Here is a 5,692-nt window from a genome sequence, read left to right on the forward strand (position 1 = left end):
AGACATACAATCTTATCAAAACATTCACACAACACCAAAAAAAAAAAAATCTTCAAATTTCAATTTTGTTCGTTTTTTTTTTTTTGAGTGAAGAGAAGCATATTGACACAATAATGATCATTTAGTGCTGGGAAAATCTAAGACAAACAGACAGAAACAACAGGGGGGATGTAAAGAAGTAAGACTTACCACTGGATCCCCCCCAACCATCAGTTAAAACTTCAAGATACTGCAAGAGCCAAAGAAAGAATATTATATAAGCTGACTATGTGGGAAGAGATATTACAGATAACCCCTGCATCTCTCTTGAAGAAAGTTTTAAAAATCATTCTTCTCTTGTAAAAAAAATTACCTTTCAGTCGAGGACAATCATTCTAAAAACTCTTATTACACTTTTCCCCCCTGCACTATATATATGCCTAAGAGAACCATTCATATTCATAGTAAGAGGAAACATTAAATTTCTTCCCTGTATTGGAAGGCTGATCTAAAGCCTAAGACACATGAAACAAAGATTAAAACAGATTACAACCAATTGAAAGAATATGTAAAGACAGATTCTCAAGAAGGCCAAGCAATGGAAGGAAACATAAAAGACACAGGTGTCTGATGCCCTGACAGGCGTACTGGTACCAACAAATAAATATAGAAGAAGCAATTTTACATTTATGGCACAAAAGAATATCTGAGGTCTCAGAATCTTACTTAATGAGGTTAGTCCGTTTTACCGCCCTAATCCATTAAAAATAGAAAAGTTTTCAACAAAAGGTGTGCAATTATATAAAAACTAACTTAACTCTCATTGCAGCTTTTTAATTTTAGTAATGCCCACCTATGAACCATATTACTTTACTTTACTTTACTTTTCAGATCCAGCGGCCATTTGGGTTCTAGCCCTTCGGTCTGTCGATATGGCAAAGAATTTACAGGTTTTAATCAGCTGTGCTTTGTCGCTGTATAGAGTATTTCTGATGTCTGGGGAGGCAGGTGGTTAGGTGCTACGCAGGTCGCAAAGTGCTGGGCAGTTAAAGAGGTGGTATGGTACTGTTTCATCCAGGCAGTCGCACAATGGGCAGTCGGGTGGGGTTTCCTAGCGGATCCTATTAAGGTAGGAATTTAGTGGTATGTGTTGTGTTCGCAGGTGAAAGATCACGACTTGTTCTCTTCTACTCAGGGAATTTATTACATCTTTAGAGTTGGGGGCTGTCATGTGTGCATGAACCATATCAAAAGTGAAATGAATCCGCTTTAAGAAACAAAAAGAAATCATGTCACTGTGGAACATCTCAACCCTATTCAACAAGTATTCTTCACAGGACACTGAATCTCAGAACACATAATCTAACAATAGAGAAACAGTACCAAAAATAAATACTCAACATGGTGCGCAGGAAGACTTGTTTTCTCAAATGCAAAGCTCAGGATGAAGCCCCTAAGCCTCAACTAACCCTCAACAGAGCTATTTTAAGATAAGCATAAGGAAAAAAGTCTCAGCAACTTTTTTAAAAATCTTGTCTCCACGAAGAGTGTAAATAAATAGTTCTAAAACAGTCTTTCAAAAATGACACTTAAGAAGAAAAGGTAATACTGATTTCGTAAAAACGCTGGGATGCTTTCTCCAACAAGCTTTTATTACTGTTACACTTCCCAGTTGCAGTTTATCATGTCACAAAAGAACAAAGACCATAATTTCTTAAGCCAGAAACATAATATATAGACAACACATTTGATTTCAATTTACAGAGACACAGAAAGCCAATTACAAGCAACCTAAACAAGAAGTTCATAGATGACAGATTCAGACAGTTTGTTTCTAAATTACAATTGTATCTTGAAGACAAAGAGTAAACACAGAACTAATTTCTTTTATTTTTCTTATGCAAGGCCGTATATGCAGGCAGATGCATTGGCCATCCTCAGACAATGACGGACAAACTTAATGCCTTACAGAATTGTTCCAACAACACACATAATCATAAAACATTGCTGCCCAACACATAGCCAGAGACAAAAAGTGCTTTCTGCGTTATTGATACCGAGCACATATGATGTGTGTTTAACTGATCCTGTGTGCTCCAGACAAAACTTATTAAAAATCTCAGCCTCACTGGAACAACACAAATTTTACAATCCCTACTAAGACCTGAGTATCTGCAATAAAAGAAACATGTGGCAGGTCATTCTCCATGGGTGAGCATTGCCTGAGTGACACTTTTCTGCCAGTCATGACAAACAGCACAAAAGAAGAATCTGTATAAAATGAGACTGCTTTTAACAAAAATTTGACAATGTATACAGAAAATCAGCTTCAGTCCATTAACATAACAAAATGACATCACTGATTTCGGAAAGTGCTGTATTCTTGTATTTCTTCGTCTATTACAAGGCTTGAATAAGAATACCCAGCCAATAAGACACTGAAAGGGTACTCAAATCAAGTGAAAAATGGAGCTTGTAGCAACTCAAAATCTTTCCAGTTGTACTTTGGATATGCTTCCATTGCTTTCGACCAAACCGTCAACTTAGAACTGATAAATAATGTTAATATACTCACTGAGTTATATGCATATAATAATGACATAAACATCTCACATGTTTAAAAATAGAGGTTTTTAAAAAAAAAAAAGCTTTATATCTTCCTGAAAGCTCCTGCGACTTCTCAATAACTGCATTGACTGGCCTGTTCACTCTTAGTTAATTGCTTTCTGCTATCATTCACACATTCTCTCTTGGTCAATAGCCAAGTTTCCATTTAAAGCTGTAAGAACAGAGGAAAAAAGAGTAAAGTGTTCTTCCCAGGATACCACATCCTTCACAACAGTCAGGAATCAAACTTACAACATTCATATTGAAAGTCAGACACCTTACTCTTCAAATAAGGTGCCCCTGATATTATTTATTCTGAGTAAGTATCTGCATTTGAACTGTCCACACGTCACTTCTACAAATTCAGTTGATTAAAAAAGTAAACAGGAAACTCCCTGAGGTTTGAAAACACAAGTATATTGAATTGCGAATTCAAGGTTTCATCAAACATGCCCCAGCAATAATAATAATAAATAGCATTTGTATTGCTCATAACCTCCACTCTGCAGCAAGCTCTATGCACTTTACACTATATTGTTACCCCAGCAGACCATAGAACACTCAAGTATAAAAGCAGTTGATTAGGCGCTCAAACACTAACAAACTGACAAGATCTTTCACTGTCTATAGCCGGGTACCCAATCCCACCTGTGTGAACTGAGGAAAATTTGTGTAAAGTGCCTTTCCCAAGGACACAACATCGGGTTCCTGATGGGATTTGAACCCACACCTTACAGTTGCAAGTCTGAGAGCCTAACCACTAGTTCACCAATGCCACTAATATACATACTGATAATGGAAATGAAAATAATCAGTGATATTTTATGGCAGAATAACACAATGACCTTCAAACCCTTCTCCGCCACTCAATATCATGACCTCCCCTACTTTCCCAGTACCACACTGAGAAACCTTTATCGACTAAAACAACACTGTTAGAAAATGAGACGCACATATGTGGAGAAAAATATTATCTCTTCAAATAATAAGATTCAGCAGCTACTTCAAGTGATAGATGCATGGTTGATGTCCAAAGTTAACAAGCTTAACCCTTTGTGAACCCTGACCTCCTGAGGCTACTACGCCCCTCTGCCTGAGCGACACACGTCTACAATACTCGCTCATTTATATCTTCATCAGAATCACTCCGGGTAGTCCTCGTCACTACCAGTATTTAATTCAGAAATATCTTCAAAATAATCAATAACATCCTGTGCAGCAAACACTGCTTTCCATGTGCGCTTTGTCCCAGGCAGGCGGGGTTGGGAATAGGGTCTCACTCACCGGTGGCTAGGCCTACGGGCAATTTTACATGCCACTCGTGTACCGGCAGCTAGGGCTCAAAGGGTTAAAGAATGTGAACAGAAAAAGAATTCAAATCAAACACAAGAATTTCAAAACAAGAAAAATATGACAGCAGTGTAGTAAATAGGTGCAAGGAGGAGGGTGGGTGGGGGTGGGGAAAGAAAGGAGATGGGACTCTGAAAAAAAAAAGCAGCCTTTCAACTGAAACTACAGCATTGGAAGCATTTGTGTGTATGCCTGGAGAAATGACCCAGTTGTTGATAATCTTGAATATTAAGATAAAGGAATATTCTTGTAGCAAATTCAATGCTGAAGATGCTGATTTGTTAATTGTTTAAATATATTGAGTAATTTAAAGATATGCCCCATTTTGTAACACAGGGTATTAAAACGAAGTTGGGAGAAAAAATCAATTTTGTAGCCCATGTTTAACCTTTGGTGAAGTACAACATGTAGCAAAAATAATTAATAAAAATATTAAGATTTAAAATACAAAAACCTTTCAATACGTTAAAAAAGAAACGGTTAAACGTATGTTTTCAAATGGAACTAAATGTCTGACCAGGTACATCTTTTTTTACCTTTTTACCCTGTTGTTCTCAAATAGCTTTGCCGACTGGGACCTTTCTCCAGGCACACATTTAATTAAATGAGACATCACACAAACACAAAAGTGTAAGAACGTAGAAAAGAAGGGAGGAAAAATGTTTAGTTAGTTTTAGTAAGGTATTACGTCACTCGCAACTGCATAGGGTCATATGAGGACCAAGGGGTGGATGTCAACAGAGAAGTCCAAATGGGAAATCAGCCTTACTCTGCTCACCCTCTCGAGCTTCAACAGCACAAAGTCTGCTTTGACTATCAAGGTACCCCAGACATAGCAGTTCAAAAGAGAGAGACAAACATACAAAAGAAGTAGAGTAAAACTGACGATAGTAAGGATGAGGAAAGAAAAAAGAAAGCATTGACAGGAAATCAAGATTTCAATGCCCACATGAGTGACAAAGGACAAATTTTATAGATACATTTCATGACATCAAATACAGGTGGAACATTTGTAATAGAACCGCATATTTATAACTCTGTATTCTTTGATATGGCTCGTCTTATTCATAGCTAATTCTTTGTGGATGGCACAGTGTAGTATATGAAAATATAACACCACAAAATAATGAAAATGCAAAAAAGCACAGAATATGTACAACATTTTTTTTTTTACGCTTCACAGCAACAATAAAAACACTATATAACACTGGCAAACCTCAAAATTACATACTGAAGGATGATAAAGTAATAATGGAATGAATTTTTCTCTCAAACATTATCATTTATGTATTGACCAAAAAAAAAGGTGAAACATTCTGAACATTTTTTATGACAAAAATATTTATGAAGGACATTCGTGTAAGCTGACTGAAACGCAGAGAGAAACAAAGTATATAAGATATATATAAGAACATTTGTTCAAATGTAACCTGCGAAAGTTACTTCAAAGAATAAGTATTGAAATGTGATAGGTCCATGTTCCTTTTACAGTTGTACCAACTTCTGTAAGAGAAATGAGTGTTCCAGTAAAGACTCAAAATACATGAAATACAAAACACAAAGAACGCACATCATCTCCATCAAATGCAAAAAACAACAATTTATGAAACCTTGTACTCAGAGTCCATATTTTATGGTCTTTCAGCATATTCATTTTACCTATAGGAGGCCATAAAAAAAGAAAATAAATTATTGTCTAAGATTAGAATGGAGACAAAAACCTCCACCCCCCCCCCCAAAAAAAAAAAAAAAAACC

This window comes from Aplysia californica, unplaced genomic scaffold, assembly GCF_000002075.1.
Source record: "Aplysia californica isolate F4 #8 unplaced genomic scaffold, AplCal3.0 scaffold00177, whole genome shotgun sequence".
NCBI classification, from domain to species: Eukaryota; Metazoa; Mollusca; class Gastropoda; order Aplysiida; family Aplysiidae; genus Aplysia; species Aplysia californica.